The 22,406-nt window shown below is 43.4% G+C and overlaps 1 long non-coding RNA gene across 1 annotated transcript in view; it reads right to left on the bottom strand.

Moving 5' to 3' along the window:
• The window catches only part of LOC119857865, a 47,702-nt gene extending 26,483 nt beyond the window's left edge, over positions 1-21,219 (bottom strand). The window contains exons 1-2 of the long non-coding RNA XR_005293725.1: positions 21,091-21,219; positions 18,726-18,856 (exon numbers count right to left, since the gene is read on the bottom strand). This is a non-coding gene — a long non-coding RNA (uncharacterized LOC119857865). The remainder of the gene's footprint in view (positions 1-18,725; positions 18,857-21,090) is intronic.
• Between the last annotated feature and the right edge of the window lie 1,187 nt (positions 21,220-22,406).

Raw genomic sequence — 22,406 nt, 5'->3', positions numbered from 1 at the left:
ACTGTCCAGTTTGGCCAATGTACATGGCAGAGGGGCATTGCTGGCACATGATGGCATATATCACATTGGTAGATGCGCAGGTGAACGAGCCTCTGATAGTGTGGCTGATGTGATTAGGCCCTATGATGGTATCCCCTGAATAGATATGTGGACAGAGTTGGCAACGGGCTTTGTTGCAAGGATAGGTTCCTGGGTTAGTGGTTCTGTTGTGTGGTGTGTGGTTGCTGGTGAGTATTTGCTTCAGATTGGGGGGCTGTCTGTAAGCAAGGACTGGTCTATCTCCCAAGATCTGAGAGAGCGATGGCTCGTCCTTCAGGATAGGTTGTAGATCCTTGATGATGCGTTGGAGAGGTTTTAGTTGGGGGCTGAAGGTGATGGCTAGTGGCGTTCTGTTGTTTTCTTTGTTGGGCCTGTCCTGTAGTAGGTGACTTCTGGGTACTCTTCTGGCTCTGTCAATCTGTCAATCTCCTTTTCCCCCCCCTGCTGTTGGTGATGGCTTATCTTAAGTGATCACTCTCCTTACAGTGTGTATGATAAACCCATTGTTTCATGTTCTGTGTGTGTGTGTGTGTGTGTGTGTGTGTGTATATATAAATCTCTCCTCTGTTTTTTCCACCAAATGCATCCGATGAAGTGAGCTGTAGCTCACGAAAGCTTATGCTCTAATAAATTTGTTAGTCTCTAAGGTGCCACAAGTAGTCCTTTTCTTTTTGCGAATACAGACTAACATGGCTGCTACTCTGAATCCTAAAATTAACGGATTCATGTGTATGCTACTACGGGTCAGTAAATCAATTCAACCTCCATTAAGAAATGTTTTTCATCATATAATTCCAATAGTGTCATGTATATTTATAGTATTTTACAAAGTAGTAAGAGACAATGGGCCTGATTCTGATCTCACTGACATTGGTGTAAAATCTGAAGTAACTCCATTGAAGTCAATTGAGCCGACATGTGTAAAGCTAGTGATAAGGAGATCAGAATCAGGCCTACTATCCTTGCCCTGAGGAACTTTAACTTAAGTTGAGACATGATGTCAGAAACATAAAGTATAAGGAAATAAGGCTTAGGTACTTGTGTACTATGGTGATGTGGGCTAAATAAGCACCTAGAGAGAACAGGGAAGGAGGACAAGAGATATAACAACATAATGCAGCTGCTGGAGATGTTGACGCACACGTTATACGAGCTATGGATGAAATCCTGGCCCCATTGACTACAATGGAGCTTTGTAATTTACTTCAATGGGGCCAGGACTTCATTGAATTTTTGTTTATAAGTATGTAAAAAATTAGTTGGGAAATAGCTATGTTTGAATTTGTGCAACAGTGATGACTACTTAACATCTAGAAAATGGATTAGCATTTCTATAGAATCATTCTGCTGACAGCTAGGAGAGGAAATAACCTACAAAACTCTTAATTCTAGAAACATTTCCAGGACAGTCACTTAACTTAGGCCATTTATTCCATCTTTACTCACTTCCCAGTCTCTCACTCACTATTCCAGCCAATTTCTCATCCATACAAGGAAGCCTAAACAATCAACCCAGATCTATGCCTTCAATGGGTACACTTAAAAATTCATTCTGGTTTAGAGCTATCACCAGTTCTAGAGATGTTCCATTCCCTACACATACAATAAGTAATGCTGCTAAAATTGGAAATATTTCTCACACCTGAATGAACCACTGTACTAAGTTCATATAATCTATCATTCATGATTATGAATGTTGGTAATATAATGTGTTATACTTGCTAAAATATGAATGACCATAATGATTTTTTTGTATATCACGCATTTAACTGATCTATTTTATTATGTAAAAACAATTTTTTTTTATTGACAATCTATTTTCTGCCTCTTCCCCATCCAAAAATACTTACCAGCACTTCTACTCAGTAAGGCCAACAAAGCAAAATAAAAATAGCCCAACCATCTGGAGATACGAGGAATGAAAAAAAGGATTGGAAATGTTTCAAAAACCTGAACTATAGCAATTTTTTGTCCATCTTACCAAACTTATCACCCTCTCTACCTTGGAATGAGATGCAATGTGCAAAATCTCTGGAAGATAAGTTTGTTTTGGAAAAATTGGGCAGTGAGGATGTTGCACTAGCTTCAGCTTTAAAACTATGGAGTGACTGCTACCTCTCCCTTATAATGAAAGAGGCAGGGTGGGCAAAGTAGTATCTTCTATTGGACCAGCTTCTGTTGGTGAGAGAGAGAGAGAGAGAGAGAGAGAGGCTTTAGAGCTACACAGAGCTCTTCCTCAAACAACATGTGTGGAGAAATAGCAGAAGTGTGTGTGGGGAGGGGCAGCAACCAATAGTACCCGAACTTTTGGCCCTGCCCCCACACCACCTCTTCCCCCCCATACCCTCATGCCACCAATGCCCTACTCCCAGCTTGCTCTTCTCCACCCCCTCCCCTCCCGTCACTCACCCCTACGGCTGGTAAAAAGTGATGGGGCCATGGCCCCCTCGCCACCCCCCACCCCGTTCCAGCGCTCCTGCATGTGTGAGATATTTCCCCAAGTAAGCTGTGCAACCCCTAGAAGACAGTGCTTCTAGCGTGCCTCTGCTCTGACCGAGAGAAGCACTAGAAGTTGGCATTACCCCTGCAACTCTAAATCACAGCCAAGCACTTGAAAACTGTTAACCTGGTGTGACGCATAGCCAGAAAGTTGACCCAGAGTCAACCTTTAGAGACATGTTAGATAGGTTTCAGAGTAGCAGCCGTGTTAGTCTGTATTGGCAAAAAGAAAAGGAGTACTTGTGGCACCTTAGAGACTAACAAATTTATTTGAGCATAAGCTTTTGTGAACTACAGCTCACTTCATCGGATGCATCGGAATGCATCCGATGAAGTGAGCTGTAGCTCACGAAAGCTTATGCTCAAATAAATTTGTTAGTCTCTAAGGTGCCACAAGTACTCCTTTTCTTTATGTTAGATAGGCTAGAACTTTGAAATGCAAACCTATATCGGTAGAAATTAAAGGTGATACTAATTGTAGGTGTTTGTTAATCATTACACAAGAGACAAGTAATATAAACAAGAAGTCCCTGTCTATGCTGTATTCTGTTAATTCAGAGATCAAAAGAACATCTTAACTTTTAAATAAACTGTAAACATAGGATGCATCCAATGAAGTGAGCTGTAGCTCACGAAAGCTTATGCTCTAATAAATTTGTTAGTCTCTAAGGTGCCACAAATACTCCTTTTCTTTTTGCCAATACAGACTAACACGGCTGCTACTCTGAAACCCATCTCTGCTTTGAATCTGAATCTCAAAAACTGTACTCATGTCTCTGTTTATACAGATCTTTTAACCAATACTCTCTCTTAATAAATTTTAGTTTAGTTAATAAGAATCAGCTATAAGCATGTATTCGGGTAAGAGCTGGAATATTCATTAACCTGGGAGGCAATGTGCCCAGTCCTTTGGGATTGGTAGAACTTTTTTAATATGATAAATAAGATTTTCATTAATCCTCATCATATTTGACTTGGGTGTCTGGGGGGCGGCTTAAGACTGGGTTACTTTAAGGGGACTGTGTTGTTGGCTTCTGGTAACCAATGAGGTATTATAGAAGCTGTTTTGGTAAATCTAAGTATTGGAATATTCCCAGCTTTAGGGATTGCCTGCCCCATTCTTTGCAGTTCACCCTAATTGAGTGACCTCAGTTCGCTCTCTGTCACACCTGGATTTCTTTAATTATGCTAAGACAGCAGTTCCCAGTATGTGATCTGCAGAGCACTTGCTGGTGGTCTTGGAAAGCTGGCTGGTCACATGATGCTGCCTCTTTCACTTGTATCGTTCTATTTGCATCCAGGTTCTAGCTGAAGAGAAGAGTTTAGAACCCTATAAACGTTTGGGAACAGAAGGAGCAACCAGCATAGCTGTCTATGCTACAGACCACTGCTACGTAACAATGGAAAAGGAAACAGAAGTCACCCTCAAGGACCTGAGCCACCAACCACCTCAAGGACAGCAGGGATGCACAGAGGAGAAGGAAACAGGGCAGTTTTATGCAGGGGACAGTGGAGATAACAGAAGGAGGTGGTTGGGCACCATGCACTGGAAAGAAGTGAGTGGAGAAAGAAGAGAGGATACAGAATGAAGGAAGCGGGGGGGGGGGGGGAAATAGAGGGGATGGGAGGGAGATATTAACAGCTAAAGGAGATGGGGGATTAACTTTTTCAAAAAGAACAAAACATTGAAGACTGCTAAAAATCCAGGAAATGCTTTTGTCATATTACTGCTGCATGTGAGCAACTGCTTTAATATTCATAGTCAAGGCTGGCTCTAGGTTTTTTGCCGCCCCAAGCAAAAAGTTGCCACCCCAAGCTCAGATGGGGCTGGGGCTCACGAGTGATGTCACCTTTTCCCAGTGCCTGCAGGGGCTTTACCCCTTCCCCTGCCCAGCTGTGAAGAGAAGCCCCGATATAAGGGGTGGCACAAGGCAGTGCAGCAGCCAGTGCGCAGATGAGGCAGTGCAGCCCCGGCTTCCCAGCAGGACTCACCCTCTCCTCCCCAGGTAGTGGCTAGGCCCTGGCAGCGGCTAGGCCCTGGCAGCTCAACATCCTGGGGCTGGGGCTTCCTCTTCCCGTTGTGGCCAGGGGCACGGCGCCCTCGCCCCATCTAAGTGGCACAGCTCCGAGAGTGCAATGCCCCCCCCCCCAAAAAAAGGATGGCGGGAATGCCACAACTGGAAATATGCCGCCCCAAGCACGTGCTTGCTTTGCTGGTGCCTAGAGCCGGTCCCGTTCATAGTGATGTAATGTGCATGATAGAGAACCTGGGCTGCACAGGCTGTGAGTGGAAGAGAGGTATTTAGGTGACACTCTCAATTAACAGGTTTCAGAATAGCAGCCATGTTAGTCTGTATTCGCAAAAAAGAAAAAGGAGTACTTGTGGCACCTTAGAGACTAACAAATTTATAAATAAGTCTCTAAGGTGCCACAAGTACTCCTTTTCTTTTTTACTCTCAATTAATTTGCAATCCACATTCTGAAAATGACTGAGGAACCCTTGCTGGGATAAATCTCTATTTGCTGACATAGCTGCCCTTACATGTTTGTTCTGAGCTCTTTGGAGTCAGAGATGTTTGCCATTTGTGCATGAATGAAACTTCGTTGGCTGAATCATAGTGATACAACTGCTCATTTTCATACAGATTCTACAGTGTAATAGGGAGGATCTGTTTTATGCACATGGTTCAAAGCAGAACCATGAATCACCATACTTTAATCAGCCCCACATATATTCTAATTGTTTTTTTAAACTACTAACAACTGGCCTAGTTCTAGGGATCTCTCTGGCATTCAAAAGGGTTCATAGTAAATATCTGAAAACCTCAGTCAAGTTCTGTAGGGTAAACATACTCTGAAAATACAATCTTGCACATGTTGCATGAAACTATAGAATGCAGAGTTTGAGGATGTTCAAATCTGTTCAAAAGTGACTACATTGCTGCCTTATAACTTGAGGATCATTTACCAACTGCTTATGCTATTGTATATTATTTGCATGCTGGAAGGAAGATATTCTGAACACCACAGATGCTGAATTTTATGCTAGACATAGATGAAGTGATTATCATTTTTGGAATAATTTACTGTCTTAAAATGTGCTTGAGAGAGATGAGTGGTCTCTCTATACTCAATACTTGTCACTCAAGAAAAATACCAACTTGAAGATTTCCAAACTGTTTGTTTTTCCCCCAAAAGACGCAAATATTATGTGTTGTGTTTAATGGGATGGAGACTAATTATGTGTGAGCAAACAGAAGTGACAGCCTGTCACATAATTCTCTTTACCACTATCAAAGAGGATAGAACATCACAAAATATTAAATCAACTTATTATGACAGTTCGATGGTGGATGAATGGTGAGGAATGTGCCCAAGATGGCTCACACTGACAAACTACACTGTTTATTCATGTACAGAATTAGAAGTGGAAGAGTGATTGAGGTGTGTAGGTGAAGAGAGATTGTTTTGCAATAAGTAAGGGCCCAAAAAGAATTAAAAAAAAAAGTCAGTGGGGATCCTTTTAGTTTAAAAAGGAACAGTCAGCACAGGATACTCAGAAGATTATTTGCCTCTCATGAGCCACAAAACGTCAGATTATTAAGAGTGAACAGATTTTTTTCCATGCCTACATATTATAATGATTGACATCCTATGAATGCCTAAAATCAACTGATTTTAACATTTAATTTACTCTGAGTGCTTTTTTATTGCAAGTTCCTCAGGGCAGGGATTGTCTTTGTATGTTTTAGAGCACAATGCAGTCAGTACTTAGATTAACAAATAATCTTTGCCTTTTATGCGGCTGCCTATTTACCTTTTTTGTGTTTCTATTAGCTTAAAAAACAAAATTAAATGGGTCAGTTTCATTTCTTTACTCATTTGCTACTATGCTGCCATTGTTCAGATTTCCAATTCTCCCCCGCCCCTCCTCCCCCCCAAAAAACCCCTGGTTTCATTCTTTTCTCTCTAGGAGGAAGCAGAGGCTATGTAGGGCACTTGATAATTGCACATGCAGATGACCTCTAGCTCCAGTTGTCATCCTTTACCTGCTCAGAGTGAATGAGGCAGCTTGGAGGGGGGCCACTAAAATGAGCAGCAGTGCTGTCAGCAGATTTGATCTTAGGGACATATGAACAGTATGGCCACATGTGGCACTCCCTTGCCTATGGCACCCACAGTCACAGTGGTGGCCAGGGAGCAGCAGCAATGAAACACATTGTTCTTAAAATAGGAAAAAGCAGAAGGGGCAAGAGCCTTGTAGACAGCGCAGTGGGAGCTCAGGGGTGCGGGAGGAAGAAAGGACTTAAGAAATTGTTTTCCCTACCCCGCCTCATTTGCATGAATCTCACATTTGCTTAGGCTGCCAAAAACACGCACTTCAAGACCCCTTTCATCATATCAGGCCCCTGTAGTCATTTAGCTTTCTTAAGGGCTGGACAGAATTGGGGCCTTGGATAAGGCCAGGTGGCTGAAGCTCAATCAGGAGAAGATGGAGCTAACATCAGTAGGATGGGCATGTGAGGAGGAGAACCACAGGAGATAGTTAAATAATGCCTCAACTTTCAGCTGGATCTTGATGTCCTGATAAAAATGCTGACCAGAGGTGCTGTCCCCTCCTCACCGTTCCCAATCTGTGCTCAGCAAAAAGGCTGTGAGCTATCCCATTTCTATCCATACTTCTGTCTCATCTAGGTTGGATTACTCTTGCCACACAGTGTTACACTTGAAGGCCACTTGTAAACTTTGACTTCAGCACAATACAGCTGCCCCTCTATCTACTTAGCAGTACTTCTCGTCTGGGTCATATTACACTGACACTTAATGGACTGGAAACCAGTGCAGTTAGTTGCCAAGCAAATTTGAAGTAATTTTTGATCTACCAGAACCTTTATGGTTTGGTTCCTGTGCTTACATCAGTGGAGGTTTTGCTGGCCTGAAGAGTATATCATTTAGGCCCTGTATGCATAGTGTGTTTGTAATTTAAAACTTTCTGTTGATTAGAATGTTTCCACTCCCATCTTCTCCCAAAGTAAAATATTTACACTTTTTAAATATCAAGGTAGATGTGGAAATTCAGTAGAGAAAAAGACAGAATTAGCTCATGAAGGAATTTAAGCTATGTGCACTTCAATATAAAATGGAAATTAAAATCCTGCAGGGAATTGTAACAGACAAACTATACATGAATTATTAATAGGCACATCAACATATTAACTACATGAGCCTCAAGAGTCCAGAGGCTGTCCTAACTATTGTCTGAATTATCTGCAATTTTGCTTGCAGATTCAGTGAGAAACTGAGGCAAGTGATAAAATGTCAGTAAATTTAGAACTTTCAGAAAGTGAAATAGAGTCTTGAGAAAAAGGGAGCCTTAAAAAACAAAACAAACAAAAAACAGCCCTTATAATGCAGCCCCCCAAAAATTTAAATGGGAGCCCAGGACACACATCCAGAGGTAGAATCTGGGCCTGACTGAGAGCAAAGTGAATTCCAGTACTGCCAACCCAAAATTTCAAAAAAGTCATGAGTAAGGAAAAGTTTATATTATGTTTTTTTGTTCAGTCTTGATTTTTGACCTCTTCCCACCCATTCCCAGTGACTATTGCACAAACACTGTTACCACCTCTCTCAAATGTATTGACTTTAGCCTCCACTGACTGCCTGAAGGTACAAAACTTCCAGCTTCTTCCCAACCACCAAAATTCTAATAAATATCTACATACATACTGAGGTACCCTCCCAATCACTCCACATTTACCCATTTCCCAGCCCAGCAATCCCTTCTACCTACCCAGCTCTGCATCTGCCTGGCTCCCAGGCTTGCCTAGTCCTCCTGCTATGACCTGGTTCTGCTCTGTTCTTCCTGCCACTCCAGGGGTTCTTCATCCCACTCCCAGGTTGGGGCGGGGGGGACTGCCATAGGATCTTCTCTGCCTTCCCAGGCCTGATGCTGAAAGGAGGCCAACGGGATGAGGAGAGAGCAGACTGACCCATTGTTTGCAGGAAGGGAGTGTGGAGGGAGCAGAACTGCCCTGAGTCGCTGGACTCTTTCCACTCCACTCTCATAAAAATGGCATCAGCTGCTCCATCCCCCACTATACTTCCCTTAACTCCCCCAGAACTCCTCTGGCTGCTGTGGGGCAGGGAGGGGAAAAAGAGGTCTACCTCTTGCAGTAGCCGGAATTGGCTGCTCTTCCCCAGGAGGTAGGGAATGAGGAAGGTAGTCAATCACAGCCCCCAAACAGACCACAATATAAACTTGAATCAAGCAGACACACAACCACAACAAACTATAGAGTTGCCAGGTGTCCAGTTTTCAACTGGAATGCCCGGTTGAAAATGGACACTGGCAGCTCTGGTCAGCACCACCCTCTGGGCCGTTAAAAGTCCTGTTGGCGGTGCTGCAGGGCTAAGGCAGGCTAGCCCCTACCTGTCCTGGCACCACGCTGCGCCCTGGAAGCGGCCTGCAGGTCCCAGATCTATGCAGGGGGGCCACAGGGCTCCACGCACTGTCCCCACCCCGAGCACTGGCCCCACACTTCCACTGGCTGGGAGCTGTGGGGGCAGTGCCTGCAGGCGAGAGCACCGCATGGAGCCTCCTGCCCCTCCCTCCACCCTGCTTAGGAGCTGGACCTGCTGGGGGCTTCTGGGGCACAGCACAATGTGCCAGGACAGGCAGGGAGCCTGCCTTAGCCCTGCTGACCGAGAGCTGCTTGAGGTAAGCCTGTGCCCCAACTCCTTGCCCCAGCCCCCCAAACCCAGAGCCCCCTCCTGCACCCCAAACCCTACCCTTGAGCCCACAACCCCAGCCCAGAGCCCATACTCCCTTCCACACCCCAACCCTCACCTCAACCCACAGCCCCCTCCCACACTCCAAATCCCTCGGCCCCAACCCCCAGCCTGGAGCCCCCTCCCACACCTCAACCCCCACCTCAACCTGCAGCCCCCTCCTGGACCCCAAACCCCTGATCCCCAGCCCCACCCCAGAGCCCACACCCCAACCCACTGCCCCCTCCCACACTCCAAATCCCTAGGCCCCACCCCCAGCCTGGAGCCCCCTCCTGCACCCCAAACCCTCATCCAACCACCCCAGAGCCCACACCCCCAGCCCAAAGCTGTACCCCTTCCCACACCCCAACCCCATGGCTCAACCCACAGCCACCTCCCACATTCCAAACCCCTTGGCCCCAAGCCTGGTGCCCCCTCCTGTACTGCAAATTCCTCATCCCCAGCCCCACCCCAGACCCTGCACCCCCAGCTGGAGCCCTCACCCCCTCACACACCCTAACCCCCTGCTGCTGCCCAGTGAAAATCAGTGAGGGTGGGGGAAATTGAGCCACCGAGGGAGGGGGAATATTGTGAGTGGGGGCAGGACTAGAGTGTTCAGTTTTATGCAATTAGAAAGTTGGCAACCCTAACAAACTATCAGACAACAAACTCACCCCCAGGGTCATGTAGAGACTCATGCCTCACCTGGGAGAAATCCTATGTTTGCTGCCCCTGTTCCCGAGCTCAAGTCACTAGCTAAGTCACATGCCATTGTTTCTACTCCCAGACTGGATGAACACTCACGGGCTTCCAAGTGAGTGCTTGAACATGAAAATTTAAAGCTGATCTATAATTTCTGTGACCACCTGTGCAGGCAGGCTATTTGGTGTCCCTTTTGTGTGTTTCCTTTCCAGGAATTTTACTCACAAAATTATTTGTGGAAAGTCAATTTCCAATATGCCTAAAACATCCCAAACCATTTCATTAAATTCATTGGAAAGTTTTAGTGAATATTGTTTCAATCATCCCCTTATTTATTTCTCTCCTTTCCAGACCTTGCATTCATCTCATTTGGCACAATCCTGATTTCCTTGTGTACCCAGACCATCGCCCTGACCTCAGTGGCAATTCTGGGTGCACAAAGAATGCAGAATTGGACTCTTATCCTATGCAAGGTCACGTAGCTCTCAAGAGGTGCTGAGGCACTGAGAGATGGTTTTGCAGTCTTCAGGACTTTCCTGCAAAGAGCGTTTCCAGAACAGAACATGCACATTTATTTTTAGGGATCATAATTTAACATTGGGGGGGTATTACTTTGTTGGAAGACAGTATTAGATTTGGTTTGGCCATTGTGTATGTGGTTTGCGTTCATATTCCCCCCCCTCCCACTCACAAACACACACACCACTTACACTTTAAATGATAAGAATATGCATTGTGGAAGGAGTTATCCAGTATCCACAGGCTATCCACGGGACCAGGCTCATCAGCCATATACCACTTCAGGAAGTTCAGATGGGATAGTCATCTCTTGGATGGGTGAAAGCAAAGGACACTTATGATCCTATTCTTCCTTCATGCACCTATGAAAGCTAAATCATTCTCAGAAATCATATACAGAACAATCAAGGGGACTGACTAGCACTACTCAAATCTCTGGAACAAACAACTAAAAAAGAAAAGGAGTACTTGTGGCACCTTAGAGACTAAAATTTGAGCATAAGCTTTCGTGAGCTACAACTCACTTCATCGATGCATCCGATGAAGTGAGCTGTAGTTCACGAAAGCTTATGCTCAAATAAATTTGTTAGTCTCTAAGGTGCCACAAGTACTCCTTTTCTTTTTGCGAATACAGACTAACACAGCTGCTACTCTGAAACCCAATAACTAAAGTGATCGTAGGGGCATGTGACATGCATTTTAATAATGGCCTAAATATGAATTTACACATTTGCATGTTGTTGTTTCACACACTCAAAGTGCTTATAATTAAAGTAACAGTTTTTTAAAAGAGTTCAATAATGTGGTAACCAACTAAATCCCACAAAAATGAGGGGGCCACTCAGAACCAAGGCCAATACTGCAGGATAAACAGATGTAGGTGCCGATTACCCTCCACCCCCGTCCCATTTTTTCAACAGTTGCTATCTGGTCACCCTAACGATGCCTATCTCATTTTCTCCTCCAATTGAGTCCTACCTGAGGGATGGCTGCACTTCAGTAAGACCACACATGCACTACCCACCTCAGCAGTGCATTGTGAGGGTTAATGTTTGTAAAGAATTTGAAATCCTCAGATGAAAGTTGCTATTTTAACTGTTTTTATATTACACTGAGGAACATTTTTCAATGCCTTAAATCCAGTCTGGTTTAGGTGTTATTTCTTATAATAAATTCCTACATTGGCCTGTTCTTCACTCACATATATTGACATAAGAACATAAGTCACATTCTGAAAGCGACAGAGATTTATCCCAGCACAGGGTTCCTCAATTTTCTGACATAGCTGCCCTTCCATGTTTGTTCTGAGCTCTTTGAAGTCAGAGATGTTTGCCATTTGTACATGAGTGAAACTTCATTTGCTGAATGGTGGTGATATAAACTGTTCACTTTCATACAGATTCTACATTGTAATAGGGAGGATCTGTTATATGCACATGGTTCAAAGCAGAACCAGCAATCACCATATCTGTACAAGAGAATGGCCATTCTGGGTCAGGCCAAAGGTCCACCTAGCCCAGTATCCCATCTTCCAACAGTGGCCAATGCCAGGTGCCCCAGAAGGAACGAACAGAAGAGGTAATCAAGCGATCCATCCCCTTACGCCCATTCCCAGCTTTTGACAAACAGAGGCTAGGGACCACCGTCCTTGCCCATCCTGGCTAATAGGTCCATCAATGGCTATCCTCCATGAATTTATCTAGTTCTTTTTGGAACCCTGTTATAGTCTTGGCCCTCATAATATCCTCTGGCAAAAAGTTCCACAGGTTGACTGTGCATTGTGTAAAGAAATACTTTCTTTTGTTTGTTTTAAGGCCTATTAATTTCATTTGGTGACTTTACATCAATGCAATTTCTTTGACTTCAGAATTACTCCTGATTTACACTGGGGTCAGTCAGAAAAGAATCAGGTCCATTCTTTCTTCAGGGAACAAACTGTGAAGTGAGCTTGGTTGGAATTCCCCCAGACAGACAGTCAGAAAGTTTGTTGGGGCAATCTAGATGGTTTCAAATAATGCCGATACTCAAAACCCTCTGCATAGTAGGAAAGAAAAGTATTCCTGTATTGCAGATAAGGCTGACAAAATATACCCAATTCACACCCTATTGTAATGCTCTTTGTACAAAGTATACCTTGTAAGGGTTACTCATGAGCATTGGGGTACTGGCATTTGGGGGAGGGGGGTTAATTGCATTTTTTTTTAAACAAAAAGTTAAGAAAAGATAGCTAAATTTAATTAGTTCAGACTCAGCCTACCTATCCATCTTAGGTACTTATATGGTCCATTACCATGATATATGATCACCTCACAATCTTTAGTGTTTTAATCCTCACAGCATCCCTGCAAGATGGGGACAATATTACTCTTCTCTTTTACTGATGGGGAGCCGAGACCCAGAGGGACCAAGTGACTTGCTCAAGATCACACAGAAAAGTCTGTGTTGGAGCAGGGAATTGTGAACCCTGGTGTCCTAAATCCCAGTGCTGCACCTTAAACACTAGGCTATCCTGCCACCTAGCTTGACAGGGCCCTTTTAAATTTCTTTCTTGATTTCTGGGTTTCAAATCAAACCTTTAATATATTTCCTCTAAGAGGCAGTTAATTGACTTCCTAACAACACATACATATATGTTTATAGCGAGTGCGCTCAGAGTGAAGCCAAGTTACACCCACACACGTTAGCCTTCTCTTTTCAAATGCTGCCGCCAAGAAAATAACTTGATACCTAGTCCATTCTCCTATCACTATCACCATAGCAACCACTGGTGAAAAGCATGATTTCCTAGAACAGAAATTAAAGATTGTTTAAGAAACCACAACCTGATCACAAGTCACCTGTCTATAAGGTGCCACAGGACTCAGTCTGGATCTGTAGAAGTGGTAAACACAGCTCCCCTCTGATACATGTGCCAAAAGTCCACACTAAGTAGCCATCTGCATCTAAGGAGCACACAGTCTCATGAATTGCTCATCTGCAATCCCAGAGACAACTCTATAAAAAGCTTCCATTACTAAAGCCAGGAGTAAAACAAAACTAGCTTTTCCTCACAATAGTTGCACTCTGTGGTGGATGGAACTAGTCTAGAGCTCAGCTGACTAGCCCACTCCACCACTACAATTGAATGAAGGTCAATAAGGCTGGAGGTGTCATCACTCTGCTGAAGTAGGTGTAAGAAATTTTTGAGCTTCAATGCCTGCTACCATCATTGTGAAGGCAACTGACTCCACACCGCTTTGGTACCTGCATAGCCTTCACATCAACCCCAACTATGAGTGAGGAGAATAGTTTAGTTTTGTCTTTTGTGTTTAACATGAGTCCCCATATCCTGTCGTGGTTGAACAAGACAGCAATTCTCTGGTGTTCTTCTGTAGCCCCTTCTCATCCTACCAACTTCAAGTTTTTACCTCCTTCAAGCTTTTGCTGCCAAAAATATTTAACTAGCATATTTTAATTGTTACACACAGGGCTTAAATTCTCATATACTATTTCCAAGAGCCTCCCCTACGCCCCATTTGGGGCTTCAGCCACATGGGGTGTGCCAGGGTTGCAGGTTTAAAGATATTTACTGGAGCTCTGCTCTGGAGAGCTCCATTTACACAGTCCTCTCAAACTATTTTTATTTCCTTCTTACAAGTTCTGCATAATATCTCGCCACAGCAGAGAAACTTTAAAACTTCATGTTATATTTGGCTTTTCCAGCATGTACACAACTCCAAGAGTTGTTAAATAGTGAAAGAAAGTATTCACAGACATTGGTCCTGATTCTCCACTGCATCACTGCAGCTCCTTGTCTCCAGTTATTACTGGATCATAGAGCAGAGAATTAAATTAAAACACTAATATTTATACTGGGGCCTCTTCAGAAAACAAAGGGATATACAGATGTGGTTTTCAATAGCTCAAAGGCATTGCATTATCACTGTAAACTTCAAGCAGTTAAATTTTTTTTTTTTTTTTATGATTCCCCCCCCCCGCCCCCAAGATAGCTAGCTCAACCCTTCTGCCAGGTGGAGTCAACAGCAACAAGGGGCAGGTTTCATATTTAGGGGTTTCTCCTAACACTACAATACAAAACCAGCTCGAGCCCCCACCCAATAATCTGGGAAAATTTACCATCAACATTGGGTGCCTCTAAGAGAGAATATTTAGCCACTTACAAGCACTGTATAAAACAAAACAAAATTTTCTTTAAAAAGGGAATGGGAACCAAGCATTAGTTTGGAAAAAACACAACCACCACATTCAAAAACATGTGATCATAAGCTAACCTGACCCCACAATGCGTTGAGCAGTGTCTTTTGCCTCAGTTTCCCACCCTGTATTCATCCAACGAATCAACGTCCCTTTAGCACATCACTCGCATCTCCCTCCACTGCACTGCACTCACAGTTGGCTGCCCTTGGTCAGGCAAAGACCCAGAGTTCAGAGGTGCATTTGGGTGGGTTCACTTTCCACCAGGGGAGGGTGGAGCACTGAGCAATGCCTCAGCTGCTGCCATTGCAACGGATATTACAATGCCATCATTAACTCTGGCGGTGCTACCAGTCACTCTCTGCAATGCCACATTCTCAGGTTCTACAACTGAACCCAGCAAATATAGTCTGGTCCTGAAGTCTTTGCCCCCCAGCTTATCACTAGATGTCAGAGGAGAGCTCATTCAGACACTAGTTACACTAGAGACATAAGCAAATGATGTCAGGTCCTTAAACCTATACTTATATTAAATAACTGATTGAGGTGCCCAGCATTCAACTCCTGGTATTGTCAACCCCAAGTATTCAAAAATCATGACTCTCTCTCTTGCCCCACTCACCCAAACAAATAGCGAGTTTGGCTTAAAATATGAGAGTTTAAACATAAGTTTGGGGTTCTTTCTCCCATTGATTTCAGTGGTTGGGACTGCTTAGCACCTCTGCAATATCAAACTACTTATTTATATGCATAAATATTGCCCAAGGGTCAAGATTTTTCAAAAAGCGACTACTGATGTGAGACTTTATAGGGGCCTGATTTTCAGAAGGGTGCTCAGCACCTATCTTCTGGAAATCATATTCTTTTAAGACTCCTGCCTCAAGATGGTCAGCTAAAAATCATTAATCACTCTTGAAAGTCTTGCCTTCAGGCAAGAAAGTTTTCAAAATTTCAGCCTTACTGTTGTTACGAGAGAACTGAACTGAACATCTGCCTTTAACCAAAGAGTCAGGGACACCTGGCCTCAAAGGGTATGTCTATACTGCACTTAAAAACCCGTAACTGGTCTGCATCAGCTGACTCAGGCTTGCAGGGCTCAAGCTAAGGTGCTGTTTAACTGCAGCGTAAGCATTAGGACTAGGACTGGAACTCAGGCTCTGGGACCCAACGGGCAGGGAGGGTCCTAGAGTTCAGACCCCAGCCTGAGCCCAAATGTCTACACCACAATTAAATAGTCCCTTAGCCTGAGCCCCAGGAGCCCAAGTGATCAGGGTGTTTAATTACAGCATAGTCATATCCAGAGGATCCCTAAACAGTCCCTGGCTTTGCATTCTTGCGTCTATTTTTCTGTTGTACTGCCAAATACATTGAATAACTTTTTTCTTATACTCAGGTGTCAGGGTTCCCTCCCCACTCTGAACTCTGGGCTACAGATGGGGGGACCCACACCAGCTTAGGTTAAAACATCCCTACTGCAAAAATCCCTTCTTGTCCTTGGACGGTATTCGCTGCCACCACCAAGTGAGTTAGACAAAGATTCAAGGAAAAGAACCACTTGGAGTTCCTGTTCCACAAAATATTCCCCCCAAGCCCTTTCACCCCCTTTCTTGGGGAGGCTTGAGAATAATATCCTCACCAATTGGTACAGATGAGCATAGACCAAATCCCTGGGTTTTTAGGACACTAAACCCAATCAGATTCTTTAAAGAAAAAAAAAAACTTTATTATAAAGAAAAAAAGTAAAAGAAGCACCTCAGTAAAATCAAGATGGAAGGTAATTTTACAGAGTAATCAGATTCAAAACACAGAGGATTCCCCTTGAGGCAAAACTTTATAAAGTTACCAAAAACAGGGATAAACCTCCCTCTAAGCATAGGGAAAATTCACAAACTAAAACAAGAGACACTAACACATTTCCTTGCTATTACTTACTATTCCTGTAATTCAGATGCATCGTTTAATAGGAGCTGGATTACTTGCTTGGTCTCTCTCTTTGTCTCCCGAGAGACCACACACAGAGCACAAAAACAAAGCCTTCCCCCCTACCCAGATTTGAACGTATCTTCTTTCCCCATTGGTCCTTCTGGTCAGGTGCCAACTAGGTTAATTGAACTGACTAACCCCTTACAGGTAAGGGGATTATGTACCTTTGGCCAAGAGGAATTTTATATTACTGCATACATAAAGGTTGTTACCCTTTCCTTTATATTTATGACATCAGGTTTATCCCATTTTATCTTGGATTTCTCATGTGGAAAGGTTCTCATTTATAGTTAGTTTTTAGTTGTTTCCCATGTTTAGTTAGGCTTAATTTCTTTGCAGACAGCAGAGTTCAGGAGAGGCAGAGTCCCAGTCTTCTACTATAGAAGACTCACCCTTTAATGATTAGATGTTTTGGGGTCTCCTACTCCACAAAATATGCTGTGTAAAAAGCAAACAAGATACAACAAGCCAGGAGTAATTAACAGCAGTATTTTGATGAGACACTAGTACGTTAAGTGTCAAATTTATATAGGATTCAAGAAATGCTGAGATTAAAGAGAAAAGTAGATTAAAGTACAAAAGAAAGGGCTGAATTACTAGTGTAACCTGTCACCCAACACAAATAAAATAATTTCCAACTTCTGCATTTTTCATCTACCACCATATAAAAGCAGCCAAACCTCAATTTCCTCAATAAGAGATGCCTATGTTTCCTTATGTTCCCCCAGTCCTATTCCCCTTCTCCCTGTCATTGTGAGAGAACAAAGAACTAAAATAAAATGCTCTAAGGCAGGGGTAGGCAACCTATGGCACACATGCCAAAGGCGACATGTGAGCTGATTTTCAGTGGCACTCACACTGCCTGGGTCCTGGCCACAGGTCCAGGGGGGCTCTGCATTTTAATTTAATTTTAAATGAAGCTTCTTAAACATTTTAAAAACCTTATTTACTTTGCATACAACAATAGTTTAGTTATATATTATAGACTTATAGAAAGAGACCGTCTAAAAACATTAAAATGTATTACTGGCACATGAAACCTTAAATTAGAGTGAATAAATGAAGACTCAGCACACCATTTCTGAAAGGTTGCCGACCCCTGCTGTTAGGCAACCATAGAGATTGGTAATAAACTTGCTGCCCACTTTTCAGGCAGATGATTAATTATTAAATTATTCCCTCCATTTCTGTCAATCATTGAGACAATACTCAGAGCCAATGGAACACTTAGTAAAACTCAGGGATTTTTAAGGCCTGAAGGGACCATTATGATCCAATCTGACCATCTGTACAACAAAAGCCACAGAATTTCACCCAGTAAATCCTGCATTTAGCCCAATAACTTGTGGCTGAACTAGGGAATATCTAAAAACATATCCAATATGGATCAAAAAACTAAAAATGGTGGAGCATTTACCACATCCCTTTGTAATTGGCTAATGACTTTTTTTTTTTTTTTAAAATAAAGTCTTCTTTCCCGTTTGAATTTTGTTGACTGGAATTTCCAGCCACTTGTTGCGGATCTTATGTCATGTTTTTGTCTGCTGAATTAAAGAGCCCTCGGTAATCAGGTATTCTCTCTCTCTGCAGGTAATTTTGGTCAAATCACCTCTTAATCTTCTCTTAAACTAAAGAGATTGAGCTCCTTTAGTCTCTCATTGTAAAGTGTGTTTTCCAGATCAGTCATTCTTGTGGCTCTTCCCTGAACCCTCTCCAGTTTTTCAACATCCTTTTTAAAGCATGAACACCAGAACAAAACTCAGTATAACAGTAGCGGCCCCAGCAGCATAGTGCACAGGAGTAATATCACTTCCCTATTCATCCTCAATATTCTACTGTTTATACAAGGATTAGAGTAGCTTTTTTGCTACAGCATTGCATTTAGGAGCTCCTTTTCAGAATCACTGCTTTCTGGGATACAGTGCTCCATACTGCAAGTATGGTCCTACATTCAAGATCAAAGGCAAAGGTTGCCGCATGAGACATGTTGGATTATATCCTTTTGAGAGTCATGTCACCTTGGGGAGTGTAGAAGGTAACTCATGAGAGTCCCGTTTTCTTCCCAGTAACGGCCCATGTCTGGTTTTGGCTGATTATTTGTGTGTCTAACAGGCCACTTCTTTCTTGAAGCTTGTAGGATGATTTAGATCTAGAATAAAAAGATATTCAGAAATTCAATTACTTTCAATCCTCTAGCCTGCAACAGTGGGAGCCCCCTCAAGCAGATTTTCTTCATTAGGCACCAAGCTTTCATCACACTGGCAAGTGACATTTCATTGTGGTCTTTTAGAGGATACAGTGGAAAGAATCCTTCCCACATCAGAGGGTGTGAAGTGTTGTAATTGTGAAGTTTCAGAGCAAAGGAAAAAAGGCTTATGTTATCTACTTGCAGTTTGGAGCAGCAAAACTTACTAATGAAACTAATGGCTATTTCTATTCTTAACAAGACCCTACTTCTACAAGTGACTACTGATAATCCTAATGCTGATATAAAGCCAACCCTAAAGGCTGCACAGCCAACTACATCAACTATCAGGTTTAGAGTCGTAGCAGTGTTAGTCTGTATCAACAAAAACAATGAGAAGTCTTTGTAGCACCTTAGGGACTAACAAATTTATTTGGGCATAAGCTTTCGTGGGCTAAAACCCACTTTCCTAGTTGTTTTTGTTTTTACATCAACTATGACAGGTTTCAGAGTAGCAGCCGTGTTAGTCTGTATTTGCAAAAAGAAAAGGAGTACTTGTGGCACCTTAGAGACTAACAAGTTTATTAGAGCATAAGCTTTAGCTCACAAAAGCTTATGCTCTAATAAATTTGTTAGTCTCTAAGGTGCCACAAGTACTCCTTTTCTTTTTACATCAACTATGTTACCCATTCTCAATGCCTGACCCGAGCATAGGAACAGTAAGGGCTGTAGTCAAAGCATCACTGTATTCTAGTAGTCTATGGCCAGTGACAGCCTCCAGAGGAGAGCTGGATTTCCAATAAGGCCCTGCTGCTTTGAATTATGACAAACGATCCCCAGCTGCCTGGGGACTGAGCAAACAAAAGTGTTTTTTAAATACTCCCTCCTCAGCTAGGCTGACCTCTGACAATGAGGATCTGACTCAAAGAGAGGGGAGAACACTTACTCAAAAATTCCCAGATTTTGGGAAATTTCCCAGGATATAGAAGCACTGCTGGGAATTTTTCACCAGATTTGGGAAATTTTTAGTGCTAGGTTGGGAAAAGTTGGCATCACAATATAGAAGCACTGCACTCCAGCTGTGGAGAAGACTCAGTTCTTCCATAAAAACTGCACTACTTTCACTCACTAGAGGAAAACACAGAGTGTCTTGTAACTAAGTTATTCACAACTGGAAGGGGACCAGAATTTAGAGTGCAAATAGCAAGGGAAATGTAGTACTAGGGTTTACCTTGAGCCGATGGCCTGGAAGCTAGAAAACTGAACATGGCCTCTATGCACCCTTACAATTCTAGGCTGCTGAGGGTGGGCAGTGTGACCATTGGAGTAACTTGGGTGACTTCTTAACCATTCTTAAACTATGGCACTTCTAGAGGAGGCAGTGCTGTCTGGAATCCATACAGATGTCAGTCCTACCCCCATGGCATAGCTCACATTGATTCACACCAGCTGAAAAGCTGTCCACATGTGTGACAAGTAGATACTAATGCTAAGCCCAGGTCAAGCATAGATAAGGCTTATCAAACTCTCCAACTTCTATCTCACTCTACAGTTGCACAAGCACTACAATAGCTTCCATGGCTGCAGCTGTCTCTTTATTACATGTCTGTACAGTGCCTGGCTCAATGGGACCCACCAGATACTACCATAATAATTGCATACATTATCATTCTATTCACTGAAGTTGGAGGTGATGATTTTGAAGAATATCTTCAAACACAGTACGTCTCGGGAACAATCCCAAACAGCTCATATTTATCTATGGCCCTGTATAAACAAGCACTGCCGCCAAGCTTCCTCCACTTCAAAACTGGGAGTCACCATTTCCTCCCAGTTGAAGAAATCTTTCTTGGTACTGTTTCTGTCAGGCACAAGTCATTTACTAAGTCAAACACAACATTCTTTCCACTGACTTTGACTGAGTTAATCCAATACACTGTCCTCAACCTTTAAAGGATTTTCTTCTTACTGCCTACAATAGGCAACTAAAAAGCCTGAGATTTTCCTCTAGACAACCCTCTCCATGCCAAAACCTCACCTTCAGTTCCTCTTTCCCTTTGGGGGGGAATACTAACATGAAAAAAATATTTAAAACAAAATAAGTCAGGAAAATAATCCACATTCTAACTTAAATGAATACAGGCAACAATAAGGCAAGCAAATGGCTTTCTTTAGGGGCCTGCCAGGACAGGACTTACCTCAGTTCTGCTTCTGCTCAGTACCATGGAACTGCTATAAATCCTGAGGTATGCAAATTAGACCACAAAGGCTTGAGTTCAGGCAGACACGTATATTTTTATTTCTTACCCTACTGTTTGCTTTTTTAGTCCAGCTTCTCTCTAGCATCCCCCCCAGCTTTCAGCCCCAATGATTAAAGTGGCTCAGCTGTAAACACTTTAGGATTATTCCCCACCTCACATACCCAAATGCATTGCCTTTCACTAACTCCTACTTCTCATCAGAATGGGCTTCTCTATGTCCCTTAGGTATAAATGATAAGGTCTATTAGCCCAGATCCTCAAAGATATTTAGGCACCTAACTTCCATTAAAATCAATAAGAGTTAGGCACCTAAGTGAAGATCTATGCTGCTGCCCCTTTTGGCCCATGCAATTAGTCACTATTCAAGGGCCTTGGAGAGTACTTCTCTTAGAAGGAGAAAATGATTAAGCAAATCAGGGTATTTCTTTGCTGCAAACCCGTTTATTTACAAAATATGTACATAAAATCCTGTTTCCCTGAACAGAATAGGAATGAACAATAGAAGACAATTTCCTTGTACAAAATCCAAGGCTCCTTGAAGCTAGTTATTTGCCTAAAAAAGGTCTCCCTCTTGGCTTCCTTCTAGGTCCACACAACCAGCGCTTCTGTGGCTTTCTGCCCACTTTCAGGCTGCTTTTGTAACTCCAGATAGGGAGCTCTCTCTTTAAGAGACCTGGGGGTGAGGGTCAGGAGTGAGTTGTGTCTGAGTCATTGTTGCTAGGCCGAGTTAGTACTCCACATCCTGAAAGCTTCTGGAACTGGGTGTGGTAGCGCTGGGTCTTCCCCAGTAGGTTCCCTGTTGCAGGGGTGTCAGACTCCATGAGGGCAAGCGCTTTACAAAAGACCATGTGTCCTGGGTGAGCGGGGAGAAGCTGAGCCCAGGAGCAGGCTGTTTTCCCTCACCCTGAAACGTTTTGTCGTAGATACAGAGTAGTTTGACTTTTATATTTGGGGTGGGCAGGGCGCAGCAGGGCTCAGGCCAGCTCTGCATAGCAGGACCTGGGGAGGGAGTGCCACCTCCACCCCTGACTCACCTCAGCAGGCCACCCAGCCTAACGGGGGTAGCGCAGCGCACAGCTGAAAACTACAGCCCAAAGGGAAGGGCTCAGCTCAAAAAAAGTTTGAAAACTGCTCAGGGTTAAGGCAGGGGGTAGCTAGGGGCTGTGTGGAGGCAGGGGTGTAGCTCAGGGAGACAGGTACCTAGTGGCTGTGCACGGGCAGGAGGGTGGTACAGGGAGAAGAGCGCCTAGGGG

The sequence above is a fragment of the Dermochelys coriacea genome, chromosome 6, assembly GCF_009764565.3.
Source record: "Dermochelys coriacea isolate rDerCor1 chromosome 6, rDerCor1.pri.v4, whole genome shotgun sequence".
Lineage (NCBI taxonomy): Eukaryota > Metazoa > Chordata > Testudines > Dermochelyidae > Dermochelys > Dermochelys coriacea.
The sequence above is the reverse complement of the archived record's forward strand: the minus strand, read 5'-3'. Positions and strand labels throughout refer to the sequence as shown.